This window comes from Jaculus jaculus, chromosome 2 (genome assembly GCF_020740685.1).
Source record: "Jaculus jaculus isolate mJacJac1 chromosome 2, mJacJac1.mat.Y.cur, whole genome shotgun sequence".
NCBI lineage: Eukaryota > Metazoa > Chordata > Mammalia > Rodentia > Dipodidae > Jaculus > Jaculus jaculus.
The window spans coordinates 113,386,918-113,411,985 of record NC_059103.1 but is presented as its reverse complement, the minus strand read 5'-3'; positions in this window follow the sequence as shown (position 1 = coordinate 113,411,985).

Genomic DNA, 25,068 nt, shown 5'->3' with positions numbered 1-25,068 from the left:
GCAATCAAATTACCAAAAATTGAAGCTGATAACATATTGATTCTCTGACTTTTGGTTATTTCTTTGTTGTACATTTTCTATTTTTACACACTATGTGACAACTTTCAAGTAACAAAATGTTTTCAGGAAAATCTATACAATATACTCTTTTTTTAAAAAAAAATTCATTTATTTGAGAGAGAGAGAGAGAGAGAGAGCAAGAGAGCAAGCGAGAGAGAGAATGGGCATGCCAGGGCCTCCAGCCACTGCAAACGAACTCCAGATGCATGTGCCCCCTTGTGCTTCTGGCTTATTTGGGTCCTGGGGAATCGAAGTTGGGTCCTTTGGCTTTGTAGGCAAATGCATTAACCACTAAGCCATCTCTCCAGCTCCAATATACATTTTGTATACAGTTGACTCTGCTTATGTGCAACCAGCAGTTGTTTCTTGGGTTCCTCTTTCAACATCAGGGACAGTTATGTATTAATCTTCTCATGTGTCCCTTTTGTGATAGACAGCATCTAGAAGACTCTTATGTAGTGTTTCAGTAGATTAAAATATTTGTATTAGTTGACCTAGTTAGGAGAATAGCATCTTTTGGGAGCATTTTTCATCCCATTTGTCAAATGTGATATTAGAAAGAATTGAAAAATTTAGTAGAATGGCGAAAAGAATTAGGTCAAGTACTGAAAAAATGTAGATGAAAATAACCATCTTCAAGGGAATATTAGCAACAAAATTAATAGGTGAATGAAGCAAGAAGTAGAAACAACTTCATCAGTAAAGCTAACTGGTCCCTAGTGCACATCATTATGAAAACATGTCAAAGGGCTTGGGAGCCATTCAGCTTAGAGCTTTGCATGCTCCTGAACCTTCTATGACAGGAATGGTAACAGAGCATCAATAAAGACAGTCTGGAAGATGAAAGATCTTTAGGTCAGAGCTCCTGGTGGAGATTAAAAAAAAACTGAGGTCAGTATTTTCTCTTGAGAAGGAAATGAAAGGTGAACATGACTAATGCACATAAAGTTTGGAGTCTAGAAAAGGCATATGACAGAAAACCCTTCAAGGATATAGTCATTCAAAAGCAAGAGGGCATGAAATAGAGCAAAAGGGAATTGACGTTTCCAGAATGCTATTAAAACAGTGCAACTCAGGGGTGGAAATACTGGCTGAATCTGGCTGAGGAAGTTGCTGTTTAGGAAAAAGGAATTGATTAGGTACTTAGGTAAATCACAGAACAGAGAAATAGGTTTTGGAAGTATGACCCGACTGCCTTTTTACAAAGAAATTCTATTTTCTACTCTTGCATGTATTTTACAGGAAATCTCACTGCTGTGGGTGGTGATAGGATGCTATAGGTTGATTTAATTCATTGCTGGCAGTCAATTGATTGCATATATAAAGTTATATTTTGAAGCTTTAATTTCACTCATGTGCACACACATACACCAAGATAGCTACCTGTCAATGCAGAAAACCATATTTTTCTATATCTGTAGTGAGTGGAAAGACATAAAATAGATGATATATCTGGAAAGAGATGACAAGCCAGATTATTGCAGTTCAGTACTCTCTCTGTTAAATAAAAGCCAAGTACATGTAGATGAAGCCTGTTTCGCTGAGCTATACCAGCTTTAAGGGTAGAAAGTTACTTCTGTTAATTATAGTAAATTATGCTTTTTCCCCCCTATTTGCTGTTTACTAATACCTAAGGAATTTTTTCACCAGTTAATATTTGGGAATTTTCATTTCTGCTCATATCTCTTTACACTTCTGGAATCTCCAGGTGTCTCTCCTGACATCACAAATATGTCCTTCCAAACTATTCCAGTCCTACGAAGACGTTTTGCTGGCTTCTTCTGTCATCCATTGCCTCCTTGTAGGCACAGCCATGGGGCATCCCTACCAGGCCAAATGCTGCCTTTGCATGTTCTAAGGCAGGGGCAGAGCTACATGGGCCCTTCTCACACTTGGGTCTTCAGCTAGACTCAGCTTCCCCAACAAAAGGCAAAGCGAGTGTTTCTCTCCTATTTTGGATTTTATTTTGTCATGTAGATAACAACAACAACAAAAGTGTTGCCTTCAATACTGATTTTAGTTAGTGAAAAGATCATGTGTGTGTCTCTTTCTCTGTACATGTAGATACGTACGTGTTTACACGGAACTGAGGATGGAGACGCGAGTCCATGGGCCAAAGCAGAGAGATCGTGGGAACGCGGTGGTTTCTCCCTGCCAGGGACTGAGGCTTTGTGACCGAGCCAAGCCATTTGTGTTCTTTGCATTTATGTTTCCCCCAGGGGCTACTCAGTCCTGAGTGCAAATGCATTTTGATATTTCTCTCCCTCATTTCCTTTCTTCAAGTCTGTCAGAAATTAAAGATATGCTTGAGCCCACAAATGAACCACTGGGGTAAAACTGGGGACAGTCCTGGACAACTGAACAATCTTCAAGTGAAGACACAGACAAGCACCCCCTCCCCCAGAGCTAACCAATAGAATAGAGAGAAAAATGCAGATGGAACAGTAGAAGGAAATAGAAGAAAAAGAGAAAAGAAAATATTTACAGCAAAGAGTAGCCTGATGTCTCAATCTATTTCTTTCCTGTTTTTCCTATTTGATTGCTCATTAATGTCTGGTCTCTTTCATGCTTTTCAGATTAATACCCAACATTTCCTTTGTATTGGTCTCAAGGTTTGGTATTGTCAAATGAGATAATTTGATTGCATGAAGATATTTAAATTTTTTCACATAAGATAATAACTGCAACTTCATGATTCAGTTGAAATTGTTTGATGACCACTGGAGACATCTAGCTGGAATTTTATTTTATTTCTGAGACACTGGCAGATGTGTATCATTTTTGTTGCTGAAAATAAAGGAATTATTTTTATATCTCTTTTCAGTTCTCATTGCATGCAGCTTATGCCACAATATTTCTTTTGGTGGTTGTCTGCATGTTTATAATGTAATTTTCATGGCATACTTAAAAAATTTTTATTTTAGCGAGAGAGAGTAGTTAGAGAGAAAACATAGGTATGCTGGGGCCCCTTACCACTGAAAGCATGCACCACTTTGTGCATCTGGTTTTATGTGGGCACTGGGGAATTGAACCTGGGCTATCATGCTTTGCAAGGAAGTGTTTTTATGCACTGAGCCACCTCTTCAGCCTCTCATGGTGTACTTATTTCCCTTCTGGAACGTATTTGGCCATCTTAACCTAGATAAGCCAATTGTTTCTGCAGGTGATGCCAGTGAACCTGTGAGCCACTGACCATTAGAGCACTTGACTGTGTGGACCTTGCTTTCTTCGTTCTCTGGAAAGCAAGGCCACACAGCCTCAAAGGACTGGGTGAGGCGAGCCACAGGGGCTGGTATACCAGGCAGTTTCCAAGGCTTTCATTTGCATTTGTTGGTGACCACAGCTGCTGTGGCAATATTGTCTGTAAGTAATAAAATTAATTCCAGTACAGCAAATTCCTCCTGACACAGTGAAATCTGCCAGAGAAAAGCAATCTACAGACTTAATGCAGTCCCCACCAAAATTCCCGTGGCTTTTTCTTTTTTAAATTTTTATTAGATATGGACATGTTTTGTATGTAAACATCATATGTCAGTACTGTCCTTTCCCTCCTCCCTGCCTCTTTTCTGAAGAGGTCTTCCTTGTTGGGGATGCAGGTCAACCCTATGGGGATTGTGGGTCATGCATTATGGGAGCAGCAGTCGGTTATGAGGGAAAGGCAATGTCTCTGTGCAAAATGTCCCAACTTGTGGCTCTCACAATCTTTCTGCCCCCTCTTCTGCAAAATTCTCTGAGCCATGCTGGGAGCATTTTAAGTCCACTTCAGTGATGAGCACTTAGGAGCCTCTGGACCTCTGGTTGGTAGGTGTTGAGTGTCCTCAGTGTCTAGGAGATAGCAATCTTAAAAGGAACATGGAACAACAAGTGATCCCAAGCAGCCAAAAGCAATTTTGAGAAAGAGCAAAGCTGGAGGTATTATACTACCTGATTTCAAAATAGCTATTCTACAAAGCAACAGTCATTTACTCAAACAATATGGTAGACACCAAGTCAGCCATTTAGATTCATGGAATAGAGATTCATGGAGTAGAAAGCCCAGACATCAATTTGTGCATTTTCAGTCAATTGATCTTTGACAAATATACCAAAAACATGCAATGTGGAAAATACAATCTCTCCAGTAAATGTGCTGAGAAGACAAGCAGAACCAAACTGGATTTTTATCCCACATACGATACAAAAATCAACTGAAATAAGTTACAACCCACTAGAAAATTTTAGGTAGTCCATCAAAAAACCCCAAGCTAATCTTATATTTACATGCAGTTGTCAAAATTAGTCCAGTGGCTTCAGTGCATTTTGACCAGTTTCCCAGTATTACAGCTACAGTGTGTTGGTAACCAGGAGATTGACATCGGCACAATTTCCCAATCACATTAGACTCCCACACATTTATTTCTACTTGTGTGTGTGTGTGTGTCACATGCACTTTTATCACAGTGGAGGATGATATGCCACAATGAATGCTATTTCCAGCACAAGGAGCCCTCAGAGTACTTTTGTAATCACACCTGTTTCCTTCAACTCCAATCCCTTCCTTAGAAATGAATTTGCTCCTTGTTATATGATTTTGTCTTCCTAATGATGATATATACAATCAATCATATTAGAGCTAGGACTTAAAAAATAAATTTTGCTTTGTAGATTAGTTTGTGTTCACAGTAAAATTGAGAAGAAATCAAGCAGCTATTTTTGTCACTGTCGTCAGCACTCAGGAGTTCAATTGGCTGGTTGTAGAGCAACTGAGTATTTACTTTTACTTAAAAAAAAAACTGGGGAGGGGGAAATGGTTCAGCACTTAAGGTTGATTGCTTACAAAGCCTACAAGCCTGGGTTTGATTCTCTAGTACCCATGTAAGGCTGGACACAAGGTGGCGCATGCTCCCGGCATTCATTGGCAAGTGATGAGACCCTGAAACATACACACACACATGAAAACAAACAAATAAAAAAATAAATAAATTTATAAACAAACAAAACCCTGACAAGTGTTTGAGCAGGGAATAGTCATCCATTCTTTGTCCAACAACCCCTTAACTGCCCCCCCCATTGTCAACATCCTTGACCATACTGGAACATTTATTACAATCTGAGAACCTATGAACCTAAATTGACAAATCATTACCCAAAGCTTATATTTACACTAGGGTTCTATCTTGGTGCTCTACCTTGCATGGGCTTTGACCATGGTGTAATGCCTTATATTCACCATCACAGCAGAGTACAGGATAATCTCACTGTACTAAACATCTTCCCAGCCTCTAAACATCTGTACTCTGGCTATCCATTTGTTACCCTAGCAATCTTTGCAATCACTGATCTTATTTTTTTTTTATAGTGCTGCCTTTTTGAGAATGTTATATAGCTGAAGTAATACATACCCAAACTTCTGGAATTGAATTTTGTTTCCACATGATATAATCTTTTGGTGATTAACACAGGATGCTGCATAAATAGTTTGTACATTTATTGCTGAGTAGTATAGCAGGATATATATGAACCACAATTCTTAACCTTTAACTGTTGAAGGACAAGTATACTGATATTATTCTTACTTTCTTAGAAATTGCTTTGTGTTGTCTTAGTTTTTTTTCCTTAGTTCCCCCATTGAAGGAAAGGGTACCCACTCACTTTGTTATCGTGTATATATTTCTTTTTTATAAAATTGATTTCCTTATTATTTGAGAGAGAGATAGAAAGAGAAAGAGAGAATGGGAATGCCAGGGCCTTTAACCACTGCAAATGAATTCCAGATGCATGTATCACCTTGTGCATCTGGCTTACGTGGGTCCTGGGGAATTGAACCTGGGTCCCTTGGCTTTTCAGGCAAATGCCCTATCTACTAAGCAATCTCTTTCAGCCCTAGTGTATATATTTCATATAGACTTTTTTATTTTCAGGAAGAAATATTGGAAGGGATATTTATTGTTAGATAAAAAGGAAACCCTCTATTATTAGAAATGGGGGGAAAGAAAGGAGTAAAACAAGACAGGCTTGTTTCTTCCTTGCCTTGGTTATATTCTCCCATTCTGCATGCCACAAACTAACATGGTGCTGTGTTGGTAGGAAATAAGCATAGTTGCAGGTGTCTAGGCCTCAAGATCAAAGCACACCTGTGTTATACTGAAAAATCCCAACATTGTCAGGGTTCATATGATGATATCAAAGTCCACCATTGCTTTATCCTGTGATGAGGATAAAGAAGGTGCAGAGCATGGGGGCCAAAGATACATGGAATACAATAACATGAGGCATATTTTAGCAGTATAAGAGGCACAGGGAGTCTTGTGAAATAGATGACACTTTACAAAATGGTATGAAGATCCAAAGAGCAGAGACAGGAGTACATCAGATGTCCCTTCCTTTGCTGCCAGGACAGTAAGTAGGCTCCCCAAGAAGTGAGGTCATAAAGAAAAAACAAAATATGAATAAGTGTTTCCTGAGATTAGACCCCCCAAAGACTAATCTGAGGTGTGTTTGAAGGTCCCTTGAGGGGAACAGCTGGGGGGAGCAGTAAGTGATGTTGGTCATCCCTAAGAGATGGGTGAGACTGCTGTTAAATTCCTTAGTGAGAACCATCTTGAAAATCCCCATGTAAGAAATGACACAATCCTAAAACCCTGAGAATTTTTATCTGAGAGCCAACTAGAGATCGTCAACTTCTGGAAGACAAAGGCACCTCTGGTTCAGGACTTGGTTTTGCTGTGAAGAGCAGTGTGCATGTCTGAGTGATGTGGCCTTTTAGACATCGTTCATAAGTCTTGGGTGATTTGGTGTACATGCCATCAGTTTTGTTGTAGGCAACTTTTTATATAATCAACTTTATTAGCACCTAGAAGTTTGGAAAGTTTTTCAGAAGAGAAAAGGACTAGATAAAGATGCTGACCTTTATAACATACAACTCAAAAGTTCATTTTAGAAAATTCTTCAGAGGGCATTGGCAAACATGACAGTCAGCTTTAGAGATGCTGAGAAAAATGCAGTCTGGATTTGAGTTACCTGGGGAGCAGTACACTGTCCAAAGCTAAAACACTACAATCTTATTTTCATGGTTTATTATCCCCAGGCTCCGTACGCCTTCACTTCTTCTTTCCACCTGAAGAGCACTATAGCTCTTCTTGCTCAGGCACTGAAAATTGCTAGCAAAGACCATCAGATTGTGTAAATGGATCTGACAGGCTGATGCTTGGACCTTTTGAAAGCTATCATTTAGAAACGTCGAATCAGACCTTTTACAGTCACAACTCTACAAACACCTTTATCAGAAAGAAATCTTAGACTAGATAGACAATGGATTCAAGAACCATTCCTGGAAACAGTAGCAAAAGAGACTCCAGTGAGTAACTCAGTGACCTTTGAAGACTACGCCCAACCACAGAGTGAGTTGGCTTAACATAAACTTGAAACAAAACTCAAAGGTGAACCTAAAAGGGTCAGGTATGTTGGCTGACAGGAAAGAACCCTTCCATTGCCTAATGAACCTCTCAACTCATGTTATGCCCAGTTCTCAGTGCCCCAGTGACCACCAAGGAGAACCAAACACACATGCAAAGGCAAAGAGCTTTATTTCCATCTTAAGCTCTGACTCATGACTTCACCAGCATGGTGGATCCGTGCAAGAGCCCCAAGTAGCGGGAGGGCAGGGTTTTCATAGGGATTCAAACAAAGAAGTAGGGGGCGGTTACATGATTGGTTGGTTTAAACAGTAACTGTACTTGTATTCTTTTGATTGGCTGGGGCAGAGAGGCAGAAGGGACAAGTCCTGGACAAGTCTTGGGCATGCCTGGACATGTCTAGGGGCTGACTCAGGTCCTCTGCCTAAGCAGGAATTTGAAACTTAGGCCTTGCCAGGACAGTGCCTTACTGAAGCCTGTCATGGCATCCGTCTAGTTTCTGGGTCTTCCACTCTCATCTTTTGGAAGCATTGAAATCATTAGCATCAGTTGCTACAGCGGATGCACTACTTTCTCTGCTACTCATTTGCACACCCAGCAAGGGAATGAATGAATCAAAATTATAGATACATGAGATACATATGTTTTACTTTTAAATTATTTTTATTTACTTACTTGAGAGAGCGGAAGAGAAAGAGAGAGAGAGAGAGAGAGAGAGAGAGAGAGAGAGAGAGAGAGAGAGAGAGAGAGGATGTTCTAGGGCCTCCAGACACTGCAAACCAACTCCAGACTCATGAGCCACCTTGTGCATCTGCTTTATGAGGGTACTGGGGAATCAAACCTGAGTCCTTAGACTTCTTAAACAAGTGCCTTAACTGCTAAGTCATCTCTCCAGCCCACATGTGGTTTTTTAAGCTTGGTATTTCATTGACTACAATGGACATGCATTCCATTTAATGTTTGGATGGATTGTTTCAGCCTATAAACTGGTACTTTATGAATTATCCCTTGGTACTTTACAAATTAACCTTTGCTATTAAAAATGTAAACATTTTGATTTAGTTGTTTGGACTGATTCTTTCCTCCTCCTTCTGTGTCCCTTTCCCCCTTCCCTGCTAAGTATAGCAGTTGTCAGCATTCAACATGTCACAGGATATGTGCACCTGTCTCTAGAATGACGTGGAGCTTCGGAATGATCAGAAGTCAAGCATGTGGCAGGTGGGAAAACCTGGCATCACATCTGGGATCCTTTTTCCTACTCCTGCTTCTCCTTACTCCTCAAAATCTAGTTCTAGTTGCTGGTGTATGGAGGGTTTCTGTAAAATCCTAGATGACAGAAAGGAGCACCAAGCAACCATATCCAGTCCAAAACTTCTAGGAGAATCGTAAATAACATTGGTTTATTCAGAAGGTAAAAGTTCCAATGAGCTACTGCAGGAGATGTCATATGTGATGGCTTCCTGACTGTTTGTCTTTTATACATATAATGTTTATGACTATCATTATTATGTTGATTTGTGAATAAAGATACTGACTGTTTGGATAAAGCACAAATCTGAAAGGTCCTGAGTGAATTTTAAATGTTTCTTACAGAAATGTATCTTACTGATTCAGGAATCTGGGGTGTCTTTGGGAGTGATGGAGCCTTTCTCAACTCTTGATTGGGCTGTAACTCAGGAGTTAGGGTGCTGGAAGTTCATGGACACATAAAACTTCCACTGAGCGGGGGGCTGCCAGGTTCTTGTGTTATGAATTTTGATAAATGAAATCTGCACACCATAAAAGGTGACATTTAGAAAGGTTTTATTATAGGGCATAAGAGAAGAAAAAAAAGGCAGGATTCCTGTACAGCAGGAGGGGGGTTCCGAAAATGGGAGAGTTGGCCGAGAGACCCTGATTGAGGTCTGTTGCAGTCCGGTTCGCATTGCTGGTAGAAATCACCCAACCAAGAATAGCTTCTGGGAAAAAGAGATTTATTTTGGCTTACAGGCTCGAGGGGAAGCTTCACGATGGCAGGAGAAAACTATGGCATGAGCAGAAGGTGGACATCACCCCCTGGCCAACATAAGATGGACCACAGCAACAGGAGGGTGTGCCAAACACTGGCATGGGGAAATTGGCTTTAATACCCATTAGCCTGCCCCCAACAATACACTCCCTCCAGGAGGCATTAATTCCCAAATATCCATCAGCTGGGGAGCGAGCATTCACAACACCTAAGTTTATGGGGGACACCTGAATCAAACCACCACAAGGTCTTTGATGGGAATTTACTGGATGGGGGCTAAGCTGTGTCGGGTGTCCAGGTACCACCAGGTTTCCAGGAAAGGGGATAAACCCTAATAAAGGGAATTATCCTTCTTGGAAGAGTGTGATTAGCTCTTCTAGAAAAGATGATGCCTTTGGGACATTGCTAGCCTCCAGCAAGGTAAAGAGTATAGGACTCTAGGGAAAAAGAGATAAGAACAAAATTCCTTCCTTCAAGGCTGGAGAACATTTCTCTCCCTACAAACTCAAGGACCTTTCTTTCTTTCCTTTTTTTGGTCTTTTTTCATTGTTTTTTCAAGGCAGGGTCTTGCTTTAGCCCAGGCTGACCTGGAGTTAGGCTGGCCTAGAACTCATAGCCATCCTTCTACCTTAGCCTCCTGAGTGCTGGGATTAAAGGCATGTGCACCATGCCTGGCTGATGTTTCTTATCTTTAGTCACTATTAGTTATATAAACTGCTCATTACCTGTACGTGCATATGCAGAAAAGAAGTGGGAAGTGCTGCCTGCTGGACCAGAGAGCTTCCTATATTGGCTGGTTTCCTGACTCAGGGAAGGTTGCAGGTCTGGGCTGTAAATAGATCCCCAAACCATCCACTTGTAAAAAATGGGTTTCCTCCTGAGAACCATTTAGAGCACAGAGAGAAGGTTAACACATGCATGTGGCCCTGAGCTGGGGGTAGCAATGAGGTGGGCTGAGGGGCCAAACTGTCACAAACTGGGAATTTACCTTTGAAATGCATTCAAATACATCCTCTTTGGTGTTTGATTTACCACCTGTCTTCTCTAAGAGTCAAGATCACTTTAGTGGCTTGACTTCTCTGAGATGGCTTCCCTGCAGCTGCTCACAAGTCACGGTGCTCCTGCCCGGAGAAGCTAGCACCTACATGCAGGTGACAGACCTGTATAAGGCCATTCTGAGAAAGGAAGGGAGGATGTTTGGCACCTGTAATGTAGGGCAGGGGAGAAGCACTGAGCATGCGGATTGGAGAGACTGCCCAGTGGTTGGCGGGGAGATTTCTTTGAAGTTTTTCTTTGACCTATAATAGTTTCTTAGGCTATAGTGCAGATTGATTTTATTTTTATTTTTATTTATTTATTAGAAACAGACAGAGGGAGGGAGAGAGAGAGAGACAGCAAGAATGGGCATGCCAGGGCCTTTAGCCACTGCAAATGAACTCCAGACCCATGTGCCATCATGTGCATCTGGCTTACGTGGTATTTGGAGAATTGAACCGGGGTGCTTAGGCATCGCAGCCATGCACCTTAACCACTAAGCCATCTCTTTAGCCCCAGATTGACTTTTATTAATCCAAACCACAAGTTTTCAGTAAAAATCTGATCTTGCTGAATAGCCTGTGTGCTCTCCTCTAGCTGCTTAAATATTGCTTCACAGTCCCAGAACTCAAAAAGCCACATATCTGCTCCTTTTTCAGCCAGACTTCAATCCCTTGAAGTGCCCCTCACCTTTGTTCTTACCTGGTGTGAATGTATAATCACATATAGAAGAGAATTGCTGAGTTGGAGGGAAATAGAGGCCTCAAATGGGATATGCAAATTTTATCACAGTTGCGTTCTTTGCTAAAGTTCATCTTGAAGCAGTCTGCGATATGATTGATTTTAAGGGCAATGCAGAATGCTATCTACTGAATTCAGCAGTCCTGTGGGATAAATAATCCTGTCTGTTTCTTATTACCAGGAGGATTTTAAACATAAAATGGAAGCATAAGAGCTATACTAGGATATTATAGCATCTGATTTTTACTGGGGCATGCACTGTGGTGGGATCTGCAATTTGGGATAAATGGGGCTATTGTAGCACAGGTCAAGCTAATAATAAAAACACATTAAATTCCATTTGTATGCACCCATACAGGAGAAGAGTGCCTGTTTCTCATGGAGAAATGGTTCTATTATCCACCTATCATCGATGTATTTGTCTGTCAGTAGGTCTATCTGCTTATTCACAATATAGCATGAAGGGGGTCACTCCATCTACACATCCATTCATTCATGTCTCTGACCATCCTGCTATATGTTCATTATATATCTTCCAACAGTTTTAGACTCCACCAGCCATAATTTACTACATCCTTACTTAAGTATATATTAGATTGCATCTACAAGAATGATTTGACAATTGACCTTATAAACAGGTAGTATTTTAGTAATTTTTTTGTTCATGTTTATTTGTATATTTGAAAGTGACAAAGAGAGAAAGAGGCAGACATAGAGAGAGAAAGAGAGAATGGGCGAGACAGGGCCTCCAGCCCCTGCAAACAAACTCCAGATGCATGTGCCCCCTTGTGCATTTGGCTAACGTGGGTCATGGGGAATGGAGCTTCGAACTGGGGTCCTTAGGCTTCATAGGCAAGTGCTTAACCGCTCAGCCATCTCTCCAGCTCACAGGCAGTATCTTAAAATTAGTTTATGTAGACTCTACATTGCACAGCTAATGCATTTGTTCTTGGATGTAAACCTTCTGCCCAAAAGGAGTATGGTATCCTTTTTCTGTTGTTCAAAGAACTCCTCATGTTCTCAGGGCACATTTTGTCAAGTTTTTTAAGTTATATAGTACATTAAAACGTAATTTCAGGGGTTGGGACAATGGCTTCACAGTCAAAGGTGCTTTCTTGCAAAGTCTGCTAGCCTGGGTTCAATTCCCAAGATGCCCACATAAGCCAGATGCAAAAAAAAAAAAAAAAAAAAAAAAAAGGATCAGAGATCCAGCTGCATGAAGATTTCACTTTTTCTTTGTGGGTATTACTCATGTCAAATCGTCCCATTAATGAGGATTTTGTTTTTAAGATATTGTCATACATGGTAGTAGGCATGGTAGATAAATTCTGAATTTAATGAGGGAAAAGAACTATAGAAACTGCTGGCTATGGAATTCCCTCCCAAAGTGTTTTCTGCTGACCAGCAGCCTCTGGGATTTTGTTACAAATGCAAAATGCAGGCCTCTAATGAGCTCTAATGAGTCAGAACTGGCATGTAAGGGAAGTCTTCTGCTGATCTGTGTATATGTAAGGATTGTATGAGCAGGATTGGACCACAGTACCCCTCCAATTCTCTCCCTTTACTGAACTGTCTTTTGATATGGTGTTCTGCCCAAGTGGGAGACATAGCCCTTGAATGATAGAAACTAACCCTTAGAATTTATCCAAGAATGGGAAAGCTGCTTCTAGAAGCAGAGCCAAAGGGATAGGAAGCTAACCCTTGCTATTTAAATTTTTATCCTAGGCTGACCTGGGATTCCCTATGTAGCCTCAGGGTGGCCTCATATTCACAGTGATCTTCCTACCTCTGTCTCCTGAATGCTGGGATTAAAGGCAAATGCCACCACTCTCAGTTACTTTTTAAAATTTGTTTATTAGAGACAGAGAGAAAGAGAAAAGAGAGATAGAAGGGGGTGGGGAGAGAGAAAATGGGCAAGCCAGGGTCTGGCTTATGTGGAACCTGGAGAATCAAACCTGGGTCATTAGGCTTTGCAGATAAGCACCTTAACCAGTAAGCCATCTCTCTAGACTGTTTTTTTTTTTTTAACCCGATAGTGGGTCAGCTGCTTGTTATAGCAGAGGCCAAGGGAAAGGAACACTAACCCTTGGGGTTAGCCAAGCGTGGGCTAGCTGCATCTATAGCAGAGCCTGCGAGAAGGAGAGAAAACTGACCCCTTGGAGGTGTTCGAACCAAGGGTGAACCATTGCCTCTGCTGTCACTGTTGCGGTTCCCGTGGCTGCAGTATCTTCACACAGGCAGTTATTGGTGTTTTTATTGAACAGCCAAAAACAAAACAAAACAAAACAAAACACTAATATGTCAGCAAGTTGAACACTGTATGGACAAACTGGTAAGGAACTTTTGACTTTGAATAATTTTAAACATTCATTAAAAGGAGAGGGCAGGGATGAGTCTAACAATGGTACCAACATGCCTGTATGCACTGTGTACATAACTAATCAAAACATGGCATCATGCCAAACAGTTTAAATTATAAAATAAAAAAATTAAAAAGTAGAGAACATAGCTTGTTCTATCCAGTGGTGGATAATGTGTGTAAGATTTTGGAATGGGATCCCCTGGGCTTGTTGAGTATTATATTAAAATCTTTCTAATCTGTGAAAAAAAGAAGGTATTTAGGAATATGACCTATTGAACTCTGCTCATCCAAAACATGCACAAACTCCATTTACAAATGCACTCACATTAAGTCCCCCTGTTATCTTCAATAGGTCTGTCGTAGTTCTGTGGGTATTTTGCTACCGACCTCATTGTCTTCAGCACTGTGGTCAGCACTGCTCATGCGTGCATGTTTGTCTTGGTCAAGCTTCTTACCAGGCCACTGAGAAATTTGAGCCAAGTGCATAGCTTATGATCAGTCAGCATCTCTAAATATTCCTTGTCAATATTGGTCACCTGTGCTGTTCAGGCCAAAGGTCCACCAAGGTAGGGGAAACCCAGTCACATTGTTTAAGCAGGTAGATTACATAGTTGGATGATGAACTTTGGGGCAAGTTATAAATCAGGAATTTAGCAGAAAAGCTTCTGGCAGCAATATTCTCAGAAAAAAAAATTATTTGTAAGGTCCATAAGAAATAATTCCACAGTTCTTTTCCATAGCCCATTCATTCTTATACTTCATTTACACAACATTCAACAGATAGTATCATAGAGGAACAGAACGAGGCAGGGAAATGCTGCCTATTGTCTGTTGAGCACCCACCATGAGACACAAACAGACGTGAAGTTATCCTTCCCTCTCTTTCCCACTCCCAGATTCTATTATAGTTAGGATCAAGGTATCAGGAGGTATCAGCCTATGTCAGTTTCTCAGGCACTTGTAATTGATCTTTTGCCATATGTGGGCAGCAGGGGTGATGCTTAGCACCATACTCAGTATAGGTTGTGTTTTCATGCAATGCCATGCTCCTGAATAAGACCATGCATTGCAACTTGAGGCAGGGTTCAGAAGTGATTGAGATGTCACACTAGCTTCTATCCCTATCTGTTCATAATGTGGTGCACATTTCACACAGTAAAGCATGACCATATTGACTGCTACTGCATGCTAGAAGGCATTAATTCAATCCAGCTTTTATTGAGGACTGATGGTTACTGTCAAGAGCAGAGAAGAAGATGAGATTAGACATTCCCTTAACTAGATTTTTAAAAAGGACAGTACCTTCAGTTCTGTAAAACGAGTTGACATGTGACATTAAATTCAGTGCTGTTATCTGTCTGAGGCTTTTCTGGGAAGAATAAGGAATGCTAAACTTGATTAGAAATATGGCTTGTCTTAATACCACAAACATGTTGGTAGACCAGAAGGAATGTAATTGTTTCATTAGAATGGCTTCAGTTTGTGGACATATAATTAATGGAAGAGATAGCTTATGCTGTCAAATTTCATGTAGGTTCTGAAAATCTAACAAAAGCTTAATAATAAAATATACCCAAACTGAGTCATAGGCTAGAATGTAAAAGATATTAAATTATAAATTAGGCAATTTCTCATTTTCACTACCACATCCACTGAAAGCTCTCTCAAATGACCATATGTAGATTTTTAATAAGAAGCCAAAAGCCTCAAGGGCAAAAAGACCAACCAAAGGCAAAGTGCTTGCATGCAAAAATCTAAGGACTCAGGTTTGATTCCTCAGTACTCACATAAACCAGATGCACAAGGTGACACATGTACCTGGAGATTATTTCCAGTGTCTGGAGGCCCTGGAATGCCCATTCACTCTCTCTCTCTCTCTCTCAAGTAAATGAATAAATAAAATAAAAAGGGTGAAAACAGATAGTTCTATTTATGTATTGCTATGTTATTATCTCAAAGGTTAGTACACTAAAACAACTATTATAACACATCTCATGCTATTTTTTCTTTTGTAAAAATGAGTAATATATCTTCACAAATTTATTTATGTATGTGCATGCATGTGTATGTGTGCATGCATGTGTATGCGTGTGTGTCTGTGGATGTGCTAAGGCTTTTTGCAACTGCAAACAAATGCCAAATGGTTGTGCAACTTTTCACATCTTGCTTAGGTGGGAACCTTCAGAATTGAGCCTGGGCTACAGGCTTTGCAAACTTGTGGCTTTAACTGTGGAGCTATTTTTCGAGCTCCTGAATAACATATTTTCAATTAGTGTGTATTCATTGTATAGGGTACTCGGTTTCATAAGGACATTTTCAAACAAGTATATAATGTACTACACATTGAGAACACTCCCCTTCCCCTCCCCCATCTCCTCCTACCACTACCATTTGTCCCCTGTGTTTCCTAACAGTTTTGCTTCTATTTTTATGTCACAAATGCACACATGATTTTATGTATCTATACAAAATATAGGATCCATAAAGGAGAAAACATGCAATGTTTGTTGAGATTTCTTTTTTTTTTTTAAAATTTTTGTTTATTTATTTATTTGAGAGAGAGAGAGAGAATGGGCGCGCCAGGGCCTCCGGCCACTGCAAACGAACTCCAGATGCGTGCGCCCCCTTGCGCATCTGGCTAACGTGGGTCCTGGGGAATTGAGCCTTGAACCGGGGTCCTTAGGCTTCACAGGCAAGCACTTAACCGCTAAGCCATCTCTCCAGCCCGTTTGTTGAGATTTCTGAGACTGACTTATTTTGCTTAAAACAGTTACCTTTAATTATGTCTATTTTTCTTGAACCAACCAAAAATTTTAAATATTTCCTTCCTTCCTTCCTTCTCTCTCTCTCTCCCTCTCTATCTTTCTTATTTTAGAGAGTGAGAATGGGCATGCCAGGTCCTCCAGCCTCTACACACAAACTTCAGATGCATGGACCATCTTGTTCATCTGGATCCTTGTGCATCTGGCTTACATTGGTATAGGGGAATTGAACCTGGGTCATCAGGCTTCAGAGATAAGTGCCTTAACCACTAAGGCATCTCTCCAGCCTAAAACAACCAATTTTTTTTAAAAAAAATATTTTTATTAGAATTGGACCGATTTAGTATATAAACAACACATGTTGATACCTTCTTTTCTATCCTTTCTGCCCCTTTTCTGAAGAGGCCTTCCATGTTGGGGATATAGGTTAACACCATGGGGATTATGGGTTATGCATTATGGGGGCAGCAGTCAGTTATTGGGGAAAGGCAATGTCTCTGTGCAAAATGTCCCAACTTGTGGCTCTAATAGTCTTTCTGCTCCCTCTTCTGCAAAATTCCCTGAGCTGTGCTGGGAGCATTTTAAGTCTACTTCAGTGATGGGAACTTAGGAGCACTTGGATCTCTGGTTTGATAGGTGTTGAGTGTTCTCAGTGTCTATCTCCTTCACCCTTGTGCTAATATCAGGTTCACTAAGAAAGCAGTACTCTTGCTCATTCCCCTAATTCCTCTGTGGTGAAACAACCAAATTTTGTTCTTTGTTATGGTTGAAAAAAAATTTTCAGTTTTGAATATATACCGCATTTATTTCATCCATTCCTCTTTTGATGGATACTTAGCTTGCTTATAACTTAGCAATTGTGAATAATGATGCAATAAATATTGGTGGGCAAATATCTTTGAAAAATCTTGTATTGGAAACCTGAGTTCAGGCCTACTCGTTGTGTTCAGAGCAGTTTGAGCTCTGGTGGTTCCACTTGTTGGTATTGGTGTTTGCTTGCTGGAGTTATTGGATTTATAGAAATAAACAGCTTTTTCTGCCATTGATGGAGTTTCCTCTGGATTTTGTAAGCCTAAAATAAACCCCTTTCTCCCATCAATTGTGTCTGGTTGGATGTCTATCTCAACAATGTGGAGCTGACTGTAATAGTTATTTTGGTACCAGAAAAGTAGTTTATTGCAGTGATGAATCTGACCATATAGATTTTGATCTTTTGGAACCTGAGGGCTGGAGGAACATGGAAAGACTTGGTACTCGGGGGGCTGGAGAAGCCTCACAGTTTGGACTCACAGATAAAGACAATCTTAAATCTGAGCTGAGACCTAAGACATTGGCACAATGTTAAAGCTGACACTACCATGCATACAATGTAAGTAGTCAATGAAAGAAAGGTGACAGAAACAATGAGGAGAGGGACTGAAGACCTGGGAAACATAGGAGGCTATAGCAGACATGCTTACATATCACTGCACTCAAATGTATCCAGCATCATGAAGAGTGTGAAGAAATTTTTTTTCAAGCTAGGGTCTCACTCTAGCCCAGGCTGACCTGGAATTCATTATGCAGTCTCAGGGTGGCCCTGAACTCAGTGATCTTCCTACCTCTGCCTACCAAGTGCTGAAATTAAAGGTGTGTGCCACCACACCCTGAAGTGTGAGGACTTTTAAAGAAGAAAGGAGACAAAGAGAGTTAAGCTATACAAGTATCACTTTTCTCTGCTCCTCCCACACTCCAAAGGTAGCCACAGTTCCAAAGCTGAATAACACAACCAAGGTATTTTGTCCTTTTGTTCCTTAGATAATCTGTACAAATGTTAATGTGATAAAAATTACATAGCCAGGCATGGTGGTGCACACCTAACACAGTGTACTGATGTCATGAGTGTTGAGAAGTACATAAGATCACCCCCTTATCATGCAAAATATTAAATAATTTCACTTAAAAGAAACCTGTTGTATTGTAGACCTTTGGGTAAACAACCAGGAATATACCTCACAATATTTGTGGATAAAATTTTGAGCAGGGTTCAACTGGGTGATTTTTCCATTCCCTATGGTACTTAACCACATTGTTTGGTAGCATTTATCTAGCTGCTGGACTGGTTGGGAATATTAAGAATGGCTCTATTAGCACTTCTTAACAAAGGCAGCTGGAAGGCTGAGCTCAACTGGGTCTCTCTAAGGGTAGGAGCTTAAGGTGTTAGGTGTGGCTCTTAAGACTCTCAGAGTATCTACAAAGGTATTCCTAGGGGTTGAGTTTCCCTGCTATGGGAGTATTCAAGTAGGCTGAGTGGAATAAAATACAGGTAGATTCTAAAATTTAACCAAACACTGTACACATTCAATCAAAAACAGCACCAAGAATTTATGCAAGAGTAGTTATTATAAAAACCAGATCCTGGGCTGGAGAGATGGCTTAGCAGTTAAGCACTTGCCTGTGAAGCCTAAGGACACCGGTTCAAGGCTCAGTTCCCCAGGTCCCACATTAGCCAGATGCACAAGGAGGCGCATGCGTCTGGAGTTTGTTTGCAGAGGCTGGAAGCCCTGGCGCGCCCATTCTCTCTCTCTCCCTCTATCTGTCTTTCTCTCTGTATCTGTTGCTCTCAAATAAATAACTAAATAATAAAAAAAAACAACAACCAGATCTTCCATCAACAAAGAGGTTAAGATTTCTGGTCTGTTGAGGGATCCAAGTCAGCTTGTGACCAAGTAAGATCCTTCCCTGGTGCAATCCCAGTTACCTTTTTGGATGATTTTGGTCTGAGTCAAGTTGCTGGCTGGGTCATTGGGCTGCTGTTCTGATTTCTGGAGCTGGGCACTGGCTTTTCCTGCAGGGCAAACCAAGCCTGGCAACCTTGGCCCTGCAGATTGGCACCCCTGCTGCTGGAACCACCACTGCTGCTCCCGAAGCTGCCGCTGCTGGATCTGTCACCACTGCTGCTAAAGCTGCCGCTGATGGGTCTGTCACCTCTGCTGCTGCTGCTGCTGCTTTAGCTGCCACTGCTGGATCCTCCTCTGCTGCGGCTGGATCTGTGACTGCTGCCTCTGAAGCTGCTGCTGCTGGGTCTTCTGCTACTGCCGCTACTGGATCTGCTACTGCTGGGGCCACTGCTGCTGGTGCCAGAGCCACTGATGTTGCTGCTGGACTCTGCTCCTGCTTGGGTCCCGCTGTTGGCTCAAGTTGGCATGGCCGGGTCCCGGTACCGCTGCTCTGTTGGCTGGAGCTGGGCACAGGTGGTGGGGGAGGGGAGGGAGCCACAGCTGCTCTAGTTCTCTCGCTGTTCCACGTGTTCTTCTACCTCGTGGTCTGCTCCTCTGTTGTTCACTGCTGCTCTCCCTTCACGTTTCTTGAGTTGCAGAGAGCTCCGGTGTGAGTGGAAGCTCCCTAACCTGGCTTTTCCTGTGGCTCATACCAAGCCTGGCGGCTTTCTGGTGTGCTGCCACTGCCGCAGTCAGCGGACCTGCCAGGGCCACTTTTGCCGGCCTGTGCGGGCTCTGGATCTCTTCTACTTCTCCACTGCCAGTTCGATTTCCTATACACCTCACTTTTTAGTAAAAGTGTGTATTTTGCTGAGTTTTTTCAGTCTTTCCCCCCCTAGGCTGCTTTGGCATGGTACCTACGCTGCCATCTTAACTGGAAGTCCTCAACTGGGTCTCTCTCTTTAATTTCAGTTGGGGTTTTCAGTATGTTGCTTCTTCTGCTGGGCTGCTGGATTACTGCTCCAAAAGCCTAGGCTTTGGGCTGGAGAGATGGCTTAGCAGTTAAGCGCTTGCCTGTGAAGCCTAAGGACCCTGGTTTTAGTCTGGATTCCCCAGGACCCACCTTAGCCAGATGCACAAGGGTGCGCACACATCTGGAGTTCGTTTTCAGTGGCTGGAGGCCCTGGCACAGCAATTCTCTCTCTGCCTCTTTCTTTCTCATTGGTCACTCTCAAATAAATAAAAATTAAAAAAATATTTAAAAAAATGCCCAGGCTTCTGAGAATAACTGTCTAAGAACAAGTCCTGGGCTTGGTCTTTGGAGTAGCTCCATTTCTGCTCTGGGTTATGAGTCCAAGAAGTAGTCTCAACATCATGCCCAGAGACACCCCCCCCCCACCCAAATAACTGACTGTTTCTCTCACAATGCAGAAACAATAACTCCACAGAGAATAGCTGAAACCCCACTGAGGAGGGTCCCCAATGAAATGGGGGCAGGGACAAGGGAAAAGAGGGTACTAACACATGATGTATCCATATATAAAAGGAATAGAAAGGGAAGGAGGGGGACTTAATAGGATGGTATTGCATATATGTAAGTAGAAAAACAGATTAATGGGGGTGAAAGGGCCTAAGTGAGGTCAGGGGAAGAGATTGAGTAAAGGAAAGGTGAAGGGAGGGCTAATCAAAAGCTAAGAGGATATAAGTAATTCATATAGAAACCTACTTTTTGGACAATGGAACACTAGGAGCCATAGATTTTTAATAAAAAATAATTTCAGTGCCAGGGATGGGATACCTTCCAGTGAGTTGTGGGCCAGGGAGTTTTCTGATGCCCCCAAACATTAAAGACCATTGCTGAAGCCCTTGGTTTCCCATCATGAATGGATAATAAGACCCTCTTGCTAGACTCCACATACTTGGGCTGAAAATCACTGAGAAATCCTGCTGGAGCTGAGATGAAAACCTCCTCCATGCAGACCAGCTGACAGAAAGCTGGAAAAAGCCATGCTGCATGAAGTTCAATGGGAGAGAGAGAAATCACTAGTGATGATACTCAACAGTGGACACTGCAAACCCTTTGTTTGGCCAGCCAGGCCAAATGAGCCAATGGGTGCAATAGTGGCACATCTGTTATGGGGGAAACCAACCACCCTCTAAAATGATTAGAGGCCTGCTCCATGGGAGGGAATACAGCCCTGATACTAAAAATCTACAACAGGGGTAGTCATAAGCCCTAGGGGTGTAAAGTTTGCTGGTGTCTGGCTAAATATATATACTATGCTCACTAAACTGCCCAGTAAGCACTTCTCTTAATGTTCATACCCATATATTCATGCTACTCTCACTTTTGGTTAGAGAACCTTCTTTTTGTCAGATGACAGTGACCTTGGGATGACTCAGAAGGAACCATGGTGCTGAGAAGTGACAGAGGAGTGCTCAACACTGAAATATCTCTATCACACCTTCCAAGGGTCAGGGTCCATTGCGGAAGAGGTGGTGAAAAGAATGTAAGAGCCAAAGGAAGGGTAATACTTCTTACAACATGCTCCTTCAAATACAAAATGGCCTGGATATCCATGACCTCACAGTGTCTGACACTACCTACACAAGACCATCATAATAGAAGGAAAAGACGATGACATCAAAATGAAAGAGAGAAATGAGAGGGGAGATCGAGAGTGGAGTTTCAAAGGGGAAAGTGGGAGGAGGGAGGGAATTAGCATGGGGTATTGTTTACAATCATGGAAGTTGTTAGTAATAACAATAATAATATTAAAAAGAAGTAGTCTTAATAGAGCCAATGAAGCAATCTTCCCTACCATCTTTATACATGAATATCAGCAGACTTAGAAGAGTAGAGGAACCAGAAATGTAAGCCAGCAGGTGTGAGAGTGTGGAGGTGAGCTATGTAATTTCTGTCACAGAGCCCAGAAAGTCAGGTGTTTCAATTCCTTTTTAAAAGTTTATTTACTTGAGTGAGAAAGACAGGGAGAGAATGGGCACGTCAGTGCCTCTAGCCATTGCCATCGTATTCCAGATGCATGAGCCACCATGTACATCTGTGCATACTGGGAAACCAAACATGGGTCCTTAGTCTTTGAAGGCAAGTACCTTAACTGCTAAGCCATCTATACAGGCCTCAACTGCTTTTTTAAATAAGGGGATTAAGGCAGGGCTGAAAATACAGAGTTGACTGAGAGTATATATGCAAACAGCCACATCTTCTGATTTCCCATCTTAGTTTCTTAGGCTTGTTGTATATGGCAGAATACTGCAAGTTTAGTTTCTGGAGAGATTGAACAAGACAGGTGTTCGAACTCTGGAAGAGGAACAATACACAAAACAAAATGCTAAATATCCATGGGAGGTGTCATAAAATCTCTGATGACATAGAGAGAATCTAAGGAAAGAACTAAAGAGTCCCTCCCTGGCACAATTTACCAGTCTAAGAGAAAATGTGTACTGATGCGGGAGGTTGGGACCCCCACTGCAGGGATGCCCTCCAGTCCAGCATTGGTGAGGCAGCCGGCCAATCCTGTCTGCATGCAACATCTTCTCATGTGTTCTTTTCTAGTTTCACTAGTCAACCATCTGCTGCCAATTCTGGGTCGACAGGTATTTGAAAATCTTTCCAACATGTACAAATCAAACCACCAGGAAAGAAATGCAGAATATCATAAACAAGAAAGTAAAAAAAGAAATGCTTTAAATAGATGAGCTAACATACTCCATAAATGAAACAAGCAAAGAACATGAGGGTAACAGAACATTGAGTAAACTTACTGTAACTTTTAGAAACAAAAACTATGGCATCAAAAATGAATAATTCATTAGAATTTTTGAAAGGTGTATTTGAAGAAATTTCACAAGTAAAATAAAGAGATGGTGTATAATAGAAATATTATTAAAATTCATAACGCAAGCCTAGGAAAGCTTTCATCCAGATAATAAGATAAATAAAAAGAGAGCAAAGGCAAACACTTGCAGGGAATAACCAATCGAAGAGATAAATCTAGAATATTCTGGGCTTGAAGGATAAGAATTACAAGCTGTGTAGGACAATTAAGGGACTGCAGAGCAAAGGGTGAGAAAAGAACCTACATGGTGGCACATTGTCTTGTAGCTTCAGGACCCTTGGGAAAAAGCTTCCAAGGAGGAAAACAAGGACAGAGTTCAAAGTTGCACAAGTCCTGAACACTGGATATTGGAAGACAGAGTGACATGTTCAGAATTCTTACTGAGATGATTTCCAGGCTGGAATTCCAAACTCAGTAAAGCTATCAATCAAGTGGGTAGAAAAAGCCATATTGCCTCCTCCAGGTTATTGTGATAGAGTGTGTTCAGCACTTTAAAAACACTTATGATCATTTATTTTCATTATATACTCTGTTCTCAATAAGTCTATACAGTCTGAAGGAACACAAATGTAATTTTTAATTGTCTTTTATAGTATATGCATAAAATAGGCATTTATGAGAGAAGCTTGTGTATACATAGATTGTGTTTTACTTGTGGTCATGGTTATTTGAGGTTTTGAGTATTACAGTGTTGCTTTGACATGAAAATGGCTTATTTCCTTAGTTTCCATTTCTTGATTCTGTGTCTATTATTTGTTTTCAGATATTTCTCATGATGTGTATCTATTTAGAAAAAGTATTTTATTGTGTTATTCTTTCATTTGACAAATATCCTAAGAATTTTTTAGCATATATATATATATATATATATATATATATATATATATATACACACACACACATATATATATATATGTATATATATATATATATATATATATATATATATATATATATATATATATGAAGAAGAGAATATGTTTGCCTATTTTGTCATCACAAAATATTTTCAGGGCAATTCACTATGAGGTTGACAACATATAGACTCAATAAATTAAAGATAAAATTTGAATCTTCCCCTTATAATTACTGTTCAGGCCAGTAACCAGGTGTTTAATTACTACTAGCGTTACAGCAGTAATAAAAGTTTTGTTGCTATCAGCAAATAGGAGTTCAGTGCATAAGAGGGCTAGCTGACTGACTGGCACTGTGGAGGAAGATGATCTGGACCCTACAAATAATGGCTTGATGGGAACTCAAACATGTGCCTGAAGACCTGGGACAAGAAAAAATGTATATTCAGAATTGTCAATACTAATAGAGATAAAGAGGAAAAGGCAAGTGAAGGTGAGCTTAGAGAATGTCAACTTCAGAGTGACAGCAGACTGAGCAGAAATAGAATCAAAGCATGTAAGAAATCACTCCACATCCAATGCACACCGATTTGTTTTTCTTCTGCACACTTGTGACAGTAACAATATGTGATTACCGCTGCCTACAGTAAGGCTATTTATCTTTTCTTGTTTGTATTTGAGATTGATTTGGTAGTGTTGGAACAGCTTTCCTGCATGTGGGAAGAATTTCATGTCACCGACAAGAATCCACAAGAGAGCTTTCTGTGATCTCATACATCCTAACTATCTTTCAGTCTAATGAAGGCCTTTGTCACAAGTGCTTTGAAAAAGCAGTGCCAGAGTTGATTGTGACCACTGGGTGTTCACCTGTGGTCTGGCTATTGACAACTGTGGTGTGCTGGCAGCTGCCAAAGTACAAAGACTAGGGTCACATGGGACCATGAAAAGTGAATTTCTTTGTGGTAGAGAAGCCTTGGAACCCTTCCCTATATATCCTTAGGATCTCTGGCTTCCTCTAATTCCCGGAGGGTAAGCCCTATGCATCACATTGCTTCATTTTCTGTGACATACCATGGGTGAGGGGACCATGAATGTATGCCTGACCCATTTGTAACCAGAATACTGAGAGCTTGACTGAAGTAAATAGCAGTAGATGCTGGACCAGAACACATTTGGAAGTTGCCATCTTCTTGGTTACATCTAGTGAAGGAAAGAAAAGGAACAGAGAGAAAAGAAGCAAAGATTAAGTAAGCAACAGATTATGTCACGACTACACAAGAAAGTGCCATGGCG